We start from the raw sequence: 16,739 nt of genomic DNA, 5'->3' as shown, positions 1-16,739 counted from the left end.
AGCATTTAAATTACTGTTAATCAGTCATCACTTGACTACACATTGTATTACCTTGTTATGATATAGTGACCCGTACATAATGTGCCACATGAAGAGACAGTGCAGCATATGACAGTAGCAACAGCTGAGAAGATTTGGGTCTGTGGTGACCAGGTCCACCTCACACAAACTTCCTTCTCCCATTCTCTCTCTTTACTACTACAACACACACACACACACACACACACACACACACACACACACACACACACACACACACACACACACACACACACACACACACACACACACACACACACACACACACACACACACACACACAGCCTACTCTGCGTCATTTCACATCAAGGTATGCACAAGTCACAAAAATAAAATCAGTCTATCCTTGTGGAAAGGTTGCTTGGTAGCTAAAAGTAGGTCTAGCAAGTCTTATATTACTGTAATTCACACAGATCAAACACAAATATGCTGACTGAATAGATTGCTAGTTTATTTTGAGTAGCCAGCTAGCAGTTCACTTGGCAGTTTGCTGATAATCCATTGTCTAAAGTAAAATGCTCAAAACATCTGAGAAAAATCACATGGTCAACCTAGTCTTGGTTATTTAATTTTGATTTAGTCTTATTTTCCTTACCTTGTCTTTCAAGGCTAGGGCACTTTTTGTACATTTCTGGAACTTTTGCACGCTTCCACATCCCGCGCAACTACGGATCTCCCAGGAACATTCATAATATATTGCTGCGTACATTTATCCGTGTCACCTAGATGCGCATGCGCGAGCAGGGCGCGATCATGGTCGACTGACAATGAGATTAAGCAGCTGAACAAGATTACAGCCGTGTTTTCTGATTAATCTCATCACAGCTCCGCCGAGACAAAAGAGACATGCCATTTCAAAAAATCTTTCATTTATTGTCAGAAATATGTTTTCGAAAGCATCACTTTCATCAAATTTTATGTGACATAATTTCCAGTAGGCAAATGACTGCAAACAGGCACATCAGGACACAAACAAGCAGGCTTATGTGCCGGGGCTGAGCCCCCGAGAGCCCCGGCCCAATTTAACCACTGGTGATGGCACACCGTGCTTCGCCGTGGGACTGCTCGTGAAGTTTGAGGGCATGGAGGAAAGCCCCACCCACACTCCAGTTGCTGAGAGTAAGCTGCAGCTGGCATCTGCATATTATTTTCATTATTAGGTAGAGGATGTTTCTCTGTGTCTCCCGTCCCAGCTGGGTCTGTCCAGCTTGAAATTTCATGTGAAAAAAAAGTTCCCGCCAAATCTCCCCATCCCGCCTTGTCTTACAAGTTCATCAATTTTTTTTGCCCCCACCTCCACTGGTTCCCTCCAGCCCCTCCTCTGACACCACTCTATTGTGTGGATTTGCCTCAGGTGTTCCAGTCTCCAGCTCCGCCCAGTCAAAGGAATTCCCTGGCTCCACCTCCAGTCATCGATCCCTTCACTCCACCTCGGCCAGTCGACCTGTCGGCTTTGCATTGGCTCCTCCCTTCCTCGGAACCACCTGGGATCATCATCCTTACATCTCCACCGGGCTCCCTCGTCCCTCCGGTTACGCCTTGGTCAGACATTGCTCTGCCTGTGTCATGGACTTACGGAAATTCAGCTACGCTTCGTCTCTCCACCCCTTCTGCTCCACCTTCCCTCTGGCTCTGCCTTGGTCCTCAGTCACACTGGCTCCACCTCATTCCTCTGGCACCACCTCTGACTCCACCTCAGCCTCCAGGACCATCAGTGTCACCTGGTCTCGCTGGCTCTTTGTCTGTGCCCAGGGCTCCACTTATATCGGCCACATCTCCATCAGTCATTCCCCTGGAGTCATCAGCCAAGTCTCCACCGTGGCTCCTCCCTTCCTCGACTCTACCGTAGGCCAACGTCCCGGCTGTGTAGACTGTGTAGCTGGCAAAGTGTTGACACAATGTATGTTAAAGATTTATTGTGCATTGTTAGTAGCTTCATTGATTATAATGGAACTTTGTAAGATTGCGATGAACTGACAGCGACAGCATTTTAGTTATTGTAAAGAGAGCAGTCTTGGCTCGCTTTTGAGGCTACAGCCTATATAATCCATTTAATAAAACTATTGTTTTTCATGCTGCTAAGAGGACCAACGGCAAATTGCATGCTGCAAGGTTTCCGAAGAGACATCTACATTTAGGGCCCTATCTTGCACCCAGCGCAATTGACTTTGTACACCGACGCATGTGTCATTCCTATTTTGCACCCGCGCAAAGCGCGCTTTTCCCTCCACAGAAGCACGTCGCTAAACTAGTGAATGAACTTGCGCTACCTGGGCGGTTCAGCGCAAAAAAGGAGGCGTGTTCCGGCGCAAACAATCCCTGGTGCTATTTTGCTGTTCCATTAAACAATTGCGCCACTGACCAGAAAAAACCTAGTCTAAAGTCAGTGGCGCGTTGCGCGTTGTTCATTATGCTATTTTAAGGGCGCATGCTTGACCATAATGTATAGCGTGCACAACGCGCATACACTTTGCTCATGTAATCTACACAGATGCAACAGTTATTTTTGCAAATCATAAATTGTTACACTATAAATCTAGCTTACAAATTATTCAGGCTAATTGTAGTCTAATAATTAAGGAGACCTGTTTGCCCAATAGTGGCAACTTCTGGCAAGACATATATGTATATAAGGACATCTAACAAATTGGTTTGTCCGTCAAGAACCAGGAAAAAAAATCGGTGAGAGTGGACGCAGCGATGTCCTCTGCTGGCGTCAGGTCCTGAGTAGAGGCAGATCCACCTCCCATTACACGGCGTGCCTGATTGATGCTGGCAAGCTTGGACTTTCCCCGTCTTCTGATGTCATTGTAGCGCTTGCGGCACTGGTGCGACGTCCTGGGGATGCCAGCTGATGAAACAATTGTGGCTATTTCCTCCCACGCCTGTTTAACCGACGCTATTTTGGGTGGGTTTCTCCCATCCCCATACAACACAACTTCTCTGTCTTTCACTGCTCTTACAAGCACATCAGTCTCCTCGGCTGTGAACCGCTCCTGGCGTGCGCCTGGTAAATACGCCACAATAATAGCAATCCATAATGGAACTTGCGCACCTGCTTTTACAGGGAATGTTGGATGACGCTCTGATTGGTTTATTCACGTGACGCCCAAACCACACCTATGAATAATGAAGCTACTTCAGACCAACCCATTTTAGATTTGCGCCGGGCGCAAGAGCCATTTATCCCGCCGGGAAAATAGCAACAGCGCCGAGACCCGCCCACAAAGTTACTTGCGCTTCGCGCTTTGACACTTGCGTTTCAGATCGTTAAAATAGGGCCCTTAATGCTGGATTGACTCTGCACAGGACAGAAATATGACATTAAAATAGTAAGGCATTAAAGCAATGTAAAGGCAGACTAATCGATTAATAGAAAAATATTTGTAGCAAAATAATTTTAAATTCTATTCCAATTATTGGTAAAAGTGATAACTTGTAAATAATCTTAAATGTTTCACTGCACACTGCTGTGGTGGAGCCATTGCTTAGCCTGCACTTTACCAGAGCACCCTCAGTAATTTCAGAAGAACTCTCAGTGATTTGATTCTGGAAATTGCCTGGTTCTGTTCCGTTTTTGCCTTTCTTAGTCCCTAGTTAGTTCCCGTAGTTACTAATTACATCCAAATGTTGGTAATTTGTTCCCTTATTACTCCCTGTGTGTTTAAACCCTTAGTTCCGTCTTTTCATTGTTCCATGTCATCAATGTTAATGTGGTTAAGTTATTTCTTCCCCTGATATCTCCTGTGTGCCACGGCTGATTGTATAAACATACACGAAGATGAAGTGACTTGGTACGATTTAATAAATCCACATGATGATCAATACAAACAGAGTGACGTACAACCTTACCACATAAGACGACTACGGACCAATGAACTGAGAACAGAACCAAACATATATACAGGTGAAAATTATGGTGATTAATGAGTGCACAGCTGAACATAATTAGTGTCCATGACAACAAATGAGTGATGATGATGAAACATAAGTCCAAACCAACTGTGACTTGGATTTTTTGGATTTATTTGAAAAAAACTTTTGTTGTGCTCTTCATTACAGCCACTACTCATGACAATTCCTGTCCAATTTACTTCCTTTATTTAGAGGTTCACCAAGTAAATTTTCCCTCATTAAAGAAAGTTTTACACATTAATAAACAAACGATACTTTTGGAAAATACTGAAAATAATTTCAGTCATGGAAAAAATGTATCATAACTAGCTCATTTGCAAAGTGGTATCAGCTACTTTTTATTATTATTTATAGAGAAACTTTAACTAAAGTTTACACACAAATATTTCTAAATAATTTGTGGATGCACTTAATAACTGAATATAGACTGAGGAATTTTAAACAAATTCTTAAGGTGCAATTTACAATATCCAGATAGCAATTAGGTTGTCAAAAAATCTGAATAATTTCTCTTTCAAAAGATGAATCATATGGTTCTTGATCCACACCTGTTGCTCACAGGTCCTTTTCTTTTAATTTTAACAAGATAGTCTTTATTCATTCATATTCAATCATAATATGTCAGTAAATATGACCATGACCGATATGACATGACCAAGTTTTTGTCTGTATTTAGTTAAACCTTTCCATTTTTTAATTGCCCTAGAGCTCCAAATTTCTTGTAATACAATCCATATGCATTGTTCAGCACTGTTCATTTAAAAAGCATGTGCACACATACATTCTGAATAGCTACGGTCTGTATGCAAATTGAAACATAAAAATGATGAACAGCAGAACTGTCATGTGACAAAAAGATGCAAAGATCCCACCAACACCTTTGTACTGTTCTTCATCACTTCTTTCTACACACCCTGCCTCTCCACAAGAGCTGCAGTTTTGGAGATGCTCTGACCTAGTCATCTAGCCATCACAATTTGGCCCTTGTCAAACATGCTCAAATCCTTACGCTTGCCCATTTTTCCTGCTTCTAACACATCAACTTTGAGGACACTTGCTGCCTAATATATCCCACTCACTAACAGGAGCCTTGATGAAGAGATAATCAGTGTTATTCACTTCACGTCATAATGTTATGCCTAAATCGATGTACATGAACCTAATTGCTGACTCTTCTCATTTCCACAATGTTCTTTGCTCTTCCCACAACCCTTTCCACGTTTTCCAAATAAATCTTGTTGTTGGAGAGGGCATGCAGTGACATGCTCAGGTGCCCCATGGCAAGCTACTTTTTTCAAGGAAAATTTCCATTATTAGTCCTGAATGAAACTGTAGCAGGTTTAAATAATCAACACCAAGATTTTCCTGAGTATTAATAACTGACAACCCTTATGAATGGATGATGCAGGATGAGCGAATGGAAGTCATTGTGAAGTCATCATTTCTACTAAAACATCAATTATTATGTAAGTGTGAGATCATACGTGCATGAGATCTGTTCCTGTTTAATATAGTAATTCCAGTTAATCTTCAACACTAGGGGAGAGCGGGGCACAACCTAATGCTTTTTGACTCAGTTTGTGTAAATCCACATGGGGTTCAGAGTATTTATTTTTTCCCACATTAATTTCACATGTCTAGTACAATTATGTGGTTTTGTTTCATTAATACAGTGTATGCTTTTTTCTTGATTTACCCCGAAAGAATGGAGGTGAAATGTGAAAAAATATCCATGACAAATTAAAATATTTTGTCAATAAAATACAATTATTAACTTTTTAAAATAAAATAATGGCATTTTTTGAGTTTGACAACAAACACATTGCTAAATACAGCTATACAGCATAGTTAAAAACATAATAATAATGAATCATTTCTTAACATTGACTCTCAGTCATTATTCACCCTTTTCTCATGGTTTCTCAAAATAATTCATAAAAGTATAGAATATAATGGCATATTTCTAATAGGGGCTCATTGTAACGCAGTGTTACAACGCACCCCCTCTGCGCAACTAGGATTTAAACCGCGGCTTGTGTGTTCTGCTGGTTAGATCAGCATTAAAGAACGATCTCAACTGTTAAATAACAGATATAAGATTAAAATAATATCAGATTTGTCTTATTTTAAATAAACACAAAAAACCGAGATGAAAAATAAACTTAAGTAAGAAATTTACTTTTGCAGTTAAATAAATGTTCACTGAGATCCAAAAGAACTAGTAAATACACTGTTTCGTCATCCTGGCATGCCCCGCTCTCCCCTATAACATGTATTTTTAAGAAGCCTTTAGAATGTAATGGAAACAAAATGCAGACAATGATAAATCCTGTGACTCAAAATGCTTACAATCATCCGTGCACATGCCTAAACAGAGAAAAAATTTGAACATACCGCAGGATGATGTTATTGTAGAGAGGTCTTGGATGGGGGTCAGCAGAAACCTCAGACAGGATTAACACAGTTAAGAGACCAAGATGGTTCATTAGAGTATTACTGTAAATGCAATTAAGCAGACAGAGTTTGCTTAACTTTAAAGCTCATCTGATTATCATTATTCACCACAGCTTCCTGTTTGCTTTTCACATGCAAAACGTTGTCCTTCCTTTTTTCCTCTATTTTAAATTGTTGGGAAATTTTCTGTTGTCAAGTCAAAACAAACTTTCTTATATAGCGCTTTATATAACTTTATAGTTGTCACAGTCACCAGCTCACTCACCGCATCTGCACTACACTTACCATGATCTTCTCTGCTCACCACCTGCACACACTCCACCATCACCCGCACCTGCCAGCAATCACCCTCATCACAACTTGTATTTAAGCAGTCACCTTCTAACTCACCATTGTTTGGTCTCGTCTAGGACAAGCACACATGACCTACCTGTATTACTCACCAGAGAACCTACCTGTAAGATTCACCTGAGAACCTACCTGTAAGATTCACCTGAGAACCTACCTGAATTACCTGAACCGTCTTCTATCTACTGCACCAGTCCATCACATGCAGAGTTTTACACCGTGTTACCAGCCAGCCACCAGTCACCTACTACCATCTACTGCCATTTGACTTACCTGTGTTGCATTCCCACTCGTATCACTCTGCACTCCTACAATAAAGACTTGTTTACTTACTTACCTCGTCTGTCCTCTTCTGTGTGTGACAGAAGACCAGACCTTAAAATGGATTATGCTGCAAGGTTTGCATGAGTTTTTAGCCTTTTTGGAGGATTTTTTCCATCTTGCCATCAACTGCCCTTCTGACGAAGAGACACTGAAGTCCCTGTTCTGGGGCAAATTACCATCACCCTGTGGATATGGAGAGCGTCGCGTCCAGGTCCAGAACACAGCCAGTCCCCGTCAAGTGTCCCATGACGTCTCCTGTCCCCTGTCGAGAGTCCAGCGACGTCCTGTCCTCGTCGAGAGTTCAGCAACGGCTCCTGTCCCTGTTGAGAGTCCAGCAACGGCTCCTGTCCTCGTCGAGAGTTCAGCAACGGCTCCTGTCCCTGTTGAGAGTCCAGCAACGGCTCCTGTCCCCGTCGAGAGTCCAGCGACGGCTCCGCCCCTGACCAGAGTCCAGCGAGGGCTCTCTCTCCTGTCCCCAGTCCAGAGAGGGCTCCGTCTACTGTCCCCAGTACAGCGAGGGCTCCGTTTCCTGTCCCCAGTCCAGAGAGGACTTCTTCTTCTTCCGTCCACAGTTCAGAAAGGACTTCTTATTCCTCCGTCCACAGTCCAGAGAGGACTTCTTCTTATATTTTCCAGTATTTAAAAAAAAAACTGTTTTACTTGACTTGAAACACGAAAGCCCAAACTAAACTGGATGCACTTTTGCTATCAAAACAAATTACTGCGCAAATTATAAATGTGCTGATATGTACCCCATCATTTTAAAAAAGCCTTTATGTATTGGTACACTATTACTACAAAAAGGTATTCAGTGTATGTTCTCGCTAAATTGCTCCCAAATGTAAGATTGTTTCCTATAATTGTGGAATAATTACCCCTTAATTCTAAAATACATACAGTATAAATCATTTTTAAATTTAGCTGGTTACCCCTTTATTCCCCAAACATTACATATTATTCCCTTTTACCTAAGAAAATATATATAAGAAAATAGCGGAGCCATGGCGCAGAGCAACAGGGCTGCAATGAGCTCATGTCGGCCCAGTGCCCGCGTCTCACTCTCCCCACACTGTGCTGAATCGGCGTCTCAGAGGAGGATTGTGATGATTTAAAGTCTCTAGTGGCATTTGATTTAGAGGACCCACACCTGTTTAAAGAGGCCTCAGCAGGACTCGGAACTCATGGGTGTCCTTACCAAGGGAGTGACTGAGCTGGGCTTGGACTGGTCAGCTCTGAAAGAGCCCATCCTCAGCTGCCTTGATGAATGGTTCATGCAGCCGGGGCACCACCAGCAGGCCCCCCGCCAACGACCAGCCCAGAAATTCATGAAGAACCCTAACCCCTATTCAGTTCTTGTCCATTCCTCCTCTTCAGCGCCCCTCACCACAGTTGACCACACGGAGGAAAAGGGCTACACGAAACTTCCCTCACTAGAGGAAGCCGCTGCCGCGTATCTCTACTGCCCACGGCCCTTGGCTGGAAATCTAAAGCCTCCCACCCGTCCAAGCCATGCTGAGTGACATGATGGTGGTCTCCAAGTATACCAGGCAAAAGAGAGCAGCCCTGACCCGGCTGCCTTCAAAGAGCTGTGCAGCGCAACCGATCTCGCCCTACGTGCCACTAAGACGCTGACAAGACAGCATTCCTCGATTACCCGGTCTCTCCTTTGGGCTTATTCAATCCTGCAGTGGATGGCTTCGCTGAGTGCTTCACAGCAGCACAGAAGACACAGCAGCTTTGAGATGTAGTGAAATGGGAGATTTGTATCATGGATGTGCAGCTGACAAATCGTCAGCAACTGTGTGATGCTATCATGTAAATATGGACCAAAAACTCTGAGGAATGTTTCTAGCATCTTGTTGAATCTATGCAACAAAGAATTAAGGCAGTTCTGAAGGCAAAAAGGGTTCCAACCTGGTAGCAAGGACTACCTAATAAGGTGACCAGTGATTGTACACTCACCTAAAGGATTATTAGGAACACCATGCTTCAATGCATTTAGGGGTGTGGTCCTGGTAAAGACATTCTCCTGAACTCCAAACTGAATGTCAGAATGAGAAAGAAAGGTGATTTAAGCTATTTTGAGCGTGGCATGGTTGTTGCTGCCAGACGGGCCGGTCTGAGTATTTCACAACCTGCTCAGTTACTGGGATTTTCACGCACAACCATTTCTAGGTTTTACAAAGACTGGTGTGAAAAGGGAAAAACATCCAGTATGCGGCAGTCCTGTGGGCGAAAATGCCTTGTTGATGCTAGAGGTCAGAGGAGAATGGGCCGACTGATTCAAGCTGATAGAAGAGCAACTTTGACTGAAATAACCACTCGTTACAACCGAGGTATGCAGCAAAGCATTTGTGAAGCCACAACACGCACAACCTTGAGGCAGATGGGCTACAACAGCAGAAGACCCCACCGGGTACCACTCATCTACACTACAAATAGGAAAAAGAGGCTATAATTTGCACAAGCTCACCAAAATTGGACAGTTGAAGACTGGAAAAATGTTGCCTGGTCTGATGAGTCTCGATTTCTGTTGAGACATTCAGATGGTAGAGTCAGAATTTGGCGTAAACAGAATGAGAACATGGATCCATCATGCCTTGTTACCACTGTGCAGGCTGGTGGTGGTGGTGTAATGGTGTGGGGGATGTTTTCTTGACACACTTTAGGCCCTTTAGTGCCAATTGGGCATCGTTTAAATGCCACAGCCTACCTGAGCATTGTTTCTGATCATGTCCTCTGATGGTTACTTCCAGCAAGATAATGCACCATGTCACAAAGCTCGAATCATTTCAAATTGGTTTCTTGAACATGACAATGAGTTCACTGTACTAAAATGGCCCCCACAGTCACCAGATCTCAACCCAATTGAGCATCTTTGGGATGTGGTGGAACAGGAGCTTCGTGCCCTGGATGTGCATCCCACAAATCTCCATCAACTGCAAGATGCTATCCTATCAATATGGGCCCATTTCTAAAGAATGCTTTCAGCACCTTGTTGAATCAATGCCACGTAGAATTAAGGCACTTGTAGCGTCTGTAGGAATTGTGGGCACAGACACATAGTTTAATGAATCTTCCAAATGATTTGATCAGAAATGACCCCTTAACAAAGCCCAATTTAGCTCCAGACCCCAGGAAATCGACCATCTATCACCAGAGAGATGGAGGCTCCATTCTGTCCGGAGCTACTACTTTTAGATAATAATTACTCGATTGCCTATGGACTTTTGACCAAAACTTAGACAAAGAGGACAAAAGACTCGTTGTGATCACAAGACAAAGAAACAAACCAGATCTCTGTCTTTTCAATGACCGGTAAATGAACTCCACGTGACACAGCTAAAACTCCAAGCAAACTCACAGAAACTGTTACATATGGAGTGCATCAAATCACTGATTATTGGACTTTCATTCAAATAGCCTTCGACATAGCTTGTTAGTGTGTTTACAACTGATACACGTGACTATTATGCATGTATATCACTCCCAATTCATGAAATTATGTAACTATTGAATGAGTGGATGAAAAGGCACCGTGTTTGATATCTTTTTGTTCGTATGGGTATAATCCAACAGATGAGCTGAATGAAATCTTTATAGAATTGATCATGTCCTTATAGTAAGAAATTAGGTCTAAATTTACTCTCTGCTTAAGAGCAGGAAACTAAATTACCATAGATAACCCAATTTTATGGGAGGGGTGGAGACACAGTCACCCCTGAACCCTAATTGGCCAGAACCCATCCAGGGGATGGGCAAATATTGGAGTTTTAATCTCAGAACACAGACGAAGAGTGCCTGTTCACAGCCTGTTCAAGGTAGTTCAGAGCCAGCAGTTCGCGGCCAGTTCGCAGCCAGTTCAGAGATGTTCAGTTGGGTTGAGTCCTAGCAGTTGACCAGAGTTGAGTTCTGAACGGAGAGCTCCCAGGAGACGATCTGACGATCGTGGTAGACCAAGATCAGAGAAAATGGGTTAAACAACGATTTCATTCAGGCCATCTGCTCTTCTATCACTTTCCTTTCTTTTACTTAAAGTTTATTTTCTTTCAGTTAAGTCTCGGGTTCTGTTAAGTTTCGCCACAAAAAATTCTCAACGAGTCTCCAACAGTGCGCTTCAACTTCAAACAGCGCCCACAAGACTTCCATCCAGCCGCCAACACGCCACGTGATTGGCTTACCAAGATGTCGATCAAGAGACACGACCAGACCTTCAGACGTTCGGATATTAATATCCCTGCAGAGTTGATATTTACGGCCCGTTCAAATGAACGCTGGAGGAGTCATTTGCTCGGCTGTAAAATAGACTCAAAATTCCCTATGAATTCATTAATTCATTCATTTGAGCTAAATTGACCTGTTTCCCTTTAACAGAGTGCCCTTTAAGTTCTTACATATCAGTAAGAACTTAATAACAGCGCTGTTTAGAGACGCACAGAGGGAGCCTAGTTCACACAAGCGCTCTTTCTTTCTCTCTCTCTCTCTCTCTCTCTCTCTGTCGCTCTCATTCTCTTTCTAATAACTTTATTAATAACTGCAGTAGAATGCTATCAACAGCTCAAGCCTTCGTTAACAGCTTTAAAATGACGTTTCGGAACTAGCAAAAGAGCTGTTGGATGAGACGCGGAAGAATAAGTTAAGGTGTAAACATTAATTCTGAATTATTTATAAATTATAATGTAATTCGAGTCTCTTTCATTTTAATTCAATTCCCCGTTGAGTTATTATTTTATCTGACTCATAGTCGCTACACAGTTCTGAAGACGAAAGGGGGTCAAACACAGTATTATGCTGCGTTCACACCAAACGCGAATAGAGCGTCAAAATCGTGTCTACCGCGTCTAGTTTGACGCGTGAACATTTTGAATGTGCGTAGAAATCGAGCGTTTGAAGCGAAATAGACGCGCGTTCAAGGCTCTCCAGGAGAAATATGTCATAAAACACCACTCTGCCTCTTTTCATTTTCATTAAATAAATATATTAAACATTAATAACCACACAAATGTGGTCCAGGCGACTCCTACATTATCTTCACTGCATGTATATTTAAATATCCTTAAAAAATAAAGTTATGAAACTTCTCTTTGCCCTCAGTCAAAACTATTTGGCAGACAACAAATTATAGATTCATGACACCAAAGATCGCCCGTTAGATCCACACAAGACGAACCACTACAGGACATCAGAGCCAGCGGCAAACGTCAGAAGGACTAGCCGAGGAAAGGCTGCTCTCGCCGGGGTTATGAGCGCCGCTGATCGCCTGGATCTCACAACTCCAAAAACAGCGACGGGACCTCCAGACGCGCGTCAACGCGCCTTTCCATTGACTTAACATTGAAATCACTTGCACCAGACGCTCCATTCGCGTTTGGTGTGAACGCAGCATATGGTGTTCCTAATAATTCTTTAGGTGAGTGTATATTATAGTTTTCTCCTCTTCACAGACCCAGGCTTGCAGTCTTAAAGAAAAATTTTAGAAAATTATCTATTAGAAAAGTTGCGTCTCCCAGCAAAACATGGTGGTGTTTCTTTCTTGAATCTCTCAAATTAATTCATTCTTTGAAAAAATCGGGCGAGTGATTCAATGACCCATTCATAAAGTCATTGGACACTTAAACCCCGGGTATACTTTAATTTCCACGTCCGGACACGTCTCGCGTGCAGTCGTGCCTGCACAGCAGTATACTCAACGTGGATGGCCAAGTTCGACACATGCGCAGCACAATTGTTGTGAATCTTCTGACTTTCTGGCGCATGCGCTGTTGTACGTGCACCGTCCACGCGGTGTCAAAATTTGGGCTGCCTTTCTTGCGCATGTGCTGTTGTACGTGGACCGTCCGAACGGTCTCAAAAATTGAGCTGCACACGGACGGTGTGTGTACCGAAGTATACTTTGGGCTTTAGGCTGCTTTTAACTCCACTTTCAGACATACTGTACACTCGCTAACTTCCCTAAGCACTTCCCCTCGGGGAAATCACCCCCACCATTTTTAAGTGCTTCCAACTTGGTCAAATGAGCAAGGGAAGTTTATTTGGACAGACCCTTGACCCCTCAATTTTGACAGAGGGAGCGAGTCTACTCATTGGTTGCATCTAAAAACTGGAAAATGCTGTCTAACAACACATTTCAAGGTAGGAAGGCATCAAGGCACGAATCCAAAGTTAGCTTCACTTCCTGTCTTCTTAAATACCTTCATCTGATTGATTTTTGAAGGCAGCATAAATGTAACCCTTTGCTGCCTTTGATATCCCACAATCCTGTGATTTCCATTCTGTGTCAGTTGAGCTAAAATAAATTAAGATGATCTCTAAAAGTTGAGGTTGGTAGTCAGTTTGTGTGTGAATGTACGTTCACTTTTGATGTCATTTCTAGCAAGAAATGACTATTGTAGAAATAAAATATTTAGCTTAGTTCTCACCAAAGCTCGCACTGTTGTTGTAGATCATTAAACTGTTACGCTGCCTTAGAATTCATGTCAGCTCAGTTTCATTAGGTAACTTTGTGCGAAAATGCTGCCTACAAAGTTATTGTCTGATAAGGCAGCAATGCAACAAGTCAGCTTTTGGACACAGCCAATATGTACTCTTCAAGCAGATCCATAGACCACAATGCAACATGATTGTGACGACTTGTCACCATCTATTGGCGTTTTTAGTATAATTTTATTTTCCCTACATTTCGTATTTCTATATTCAAAATGTTATATTTCCAACATTAATCTCATAACAACATTTAGGCAATTGTAAATGCATTGTAAATGGATTTGATAAATGGTAAGACTAATATAATTCATTAAATGATGATCAACAATATGTAACTTTATTTTTTTATAAATATTTATACGAGGGTTGCCCTTATAAAATGTCTGTGCACGGCACTGCTCCTGAGCTTAGGAAAAGCAACCACTGAGCCATACATTTTTCCTCTGGAAATCTATGCTTTCTTTTGATGCTGGTGAGGAGGAGGCTCCAGGACTCAAAAGTGTACACAGTAGCTTCCCAGAGTGTGATGAAATCGAAAAAGTTGGGGTATTAAAACTCGGACTTGAGTCCGGACTCAACTTGGAGTTGTCACACACTCGGGTGAATTTGTACTCGGACTTGGACATTTTGGACTCTTGAGTCCCTGTCATGTGTAACATTAAAATAAAGACAAAAAACAGCATAAAATTAAGAAAATAAATGATTTTCTCCCCACCTACAAGCAGTCATTTTTCGGCACCACACAGGCAGGCAGCAGTAGCATCTTATGATTGCAGACAAAACACACACATCACACACTTACATTGACAATACATGGGTCAAGCACTCTATAAAGTCTACTCATTTTGAATTAGTAAGAATTGATAACATTTTTCTTCAAGAACAAAAGACAGTGGCATTTAATCTGGATTTACAAGACCAGAATTGGCAAAGATGGTGAAGATTTTTAGAAACTCCGGTTACAGCTGTGTCATGTAGATGGTGAAACCGGAGATTTCGGCTTGTTAAGTCGAAGTGTGCGCCATTCTCTCCTTTGTTTGACGTCAGATTGTGAGCCGTTATCGCTTTTGTTTACATGAGTGGAGTCTATGCAATGGCGGACGTAGCTTTTAATAACTCTGTTAACAGCACTTATCACATGTATACAGATACATGCACGGATATGTAAGGAATAATTGACGACGGGCCGTTCAATTATTAGAATGATAATGCACACCCGAGGTGGTGATGCGGTCACGACGCGAAGCGGAGTGGCCGTTACACCTCGGGTGTGCATTATCATTCTAATAATTGAACGGCCCGTCGTCAATTATTCCGCTTATACTACGGTTACCACACCTCAAGACATCGATCCGATTATATATTTAATGGGATTCGTCCGGTTTTTGTACTTAAATCGCTATTGTGAGTAGGACTATTTCTTCCGCGTCTCATCCAACAGCTCTTTTGCTAGTTCCGAAACGTCATTTTAAAGCTGTTAACGAAGGCTTGAGCCGTTGATAGCATTCTACTGCAGTTATTAATAAAGTAATTAGAAAGAGAATGAGAGCGACAGAGAGAGAGAGAGAGAGAGAGAGAGAGAGAGAGAGAGAGAGAGAAAGAAAGAGCGCTTGTGTGAACTAGGCTCCCTCTGTGCGTCTCTAAACAGCGCTGTTATTACCTCGCTAGTGAAAAAATGTCACGTGTAGTCTTTAAGTTGCTCCACTATATAGGCGAACTGATCAAATCGTCAGGGCAGCGCTGACAGCTTTTTGTGCAAACTGTAGTGCGTGTGCGAGCATGTGTGATTTCAGTAATGAGACAGAAAAGCTTGCCTTTGTTGTTTTTCATCTGGACTGTCTAATACTGCTGCGGCCCAGTTGTTGAACGTTTTATATTCACTGTAAATATTAAGATTTACTTTAGGAAAATCGTCTGTCATATTGTTGTTTTTTAGTCCTGTAATTTCCGTTATTACAGTTAACTATGCGCAGTGATATGGAACTGTAATGCGGTCAAGAGAGCAGCCTTGAACTACGTTCGCTGTGCGTCTCCCAGAAAAAAACTGCACACCTCAGAACGTTCATTAGCCAATCAGATTCAAGCATTCAACGGCCCCATAGTATAACTCATTGTATTGCAGAACAGAGGCGCCAGAATGCAATAATACAACATTGTAAGGCAAGTGTGTGAAGCTTCAGTCCACTTGGGCCCTGCCCCTGTGTACAGTTACCTGTCACTGAGTCCAGAGTAAACTTGTAGAAGGGTTTCACTGAGCCCATGGCATCCCTCAGTGCATCGGTGCCGTGGATGGGACCCATGTGGATATCAGGCAGCCAATCATAGCGCAGTTTTGCGTTTTCATGTGGACAGAGATTTTTTTTTAAACCGTGCTTGTGTGGACGCGATTGTTTTTTAGAACGGAGGAGGGAAAAACTCCCCGTGTAAGTGTGGACTAGGCCTTAGTGAGAACCAAAGTGGTTGAGAATGGGAATGGGAAAAAAGAGGACCAGTTCAACCATAATGTATATTACTTGGCTACGATGCTTGATCTTCAGTTTGGCCTACACCCAGAAATTTCTGTTATTAATTACTCACCTCCATGTCGTTCCAAAACCGTAAGACCTCCGTTGATCTTTGGAACACAAATTAAGATATTTTTGATGAAATCCGAGAGCTTTCTGACTCCCCCATAGAAAACAATGTCATTACCAATTACAAGGCTTTAATGTTATGAAGCGACGAGAATACGTTTGTGAGTATTTAATGAAAATTTAAATTTTTGGGTGAACAAAACTTTTAACTGCAACAGAATTTGATTTGGCTGTACAGCCGCTCTGGAGAAGACGGTGATGTCATCCAGTGCATTTCAATTATCATATAGTGACAATACGGGCAGATCAGTAATTTAGTTGAAAATGTATTTGAATATTTCGTTGAAAATTTAGTGTCCCCAACTGAGCAAGCCAAAGGCAACAGTGGCAAGGAACCAAAACTTCATCAGGTGGCATAATGGAGAAAAATAAACCCTTGGGAGAAACCAGACTCAGTCGGGGGTGCCCGTTCTCCTCTGGCCACTGTGTATTCTGACACCTTTTATCAGAACCAGCATTAACTTCTTACGCAAATTGAGCTACGGTAGCTTGTCTGTTTGATTGGACCACGGGCCAGGCTTCATTCCCCACATGCATCAATGA

At 42.4% G+C, this 16,739-nt stretch overlaps 1 protein-coding gene across 1 annotated transcript in view; it reads right to left on the bottom strand.

Annotated features, from left to right (window-relative positions):
- Positions 1 to 6,460, bottom strand: part of LOC307127973 (von Willebrand factor A domain-containing protein 7-like) — a 51,266-nt gene extending 44,806 nt beyond the window's left edge. Inside the window, exon 1 of the mRNA XM_079819472.1 lies at positions 6,349 to 6,460. The gene's annotated coding sequence lies outside the window, so the exon portion shown is untranslated. The remainder of the gene's footprint in view (positions 1 to 6,348) is intronic.
- Between the last annotated feature and the right edge of the window lie 10,279 nt (positions 6,461 to 16,739).

Source organism: Gobio gobio, assembly GCF_949357685.1.
Source record: "Gobio gobio genome assembly, chromosome: 6".
NCBI classification, from domain to species: Eukaryota; Metazoa; Chordata; class Actinopteri; order Cypriniformes; family Gobionidae; genus Gobio; species Gobio gobio.
Note: the sequence above shows the minus strand (reverse complement) of the source record. Positions and strands in the feature narration are given on the sequence as shown.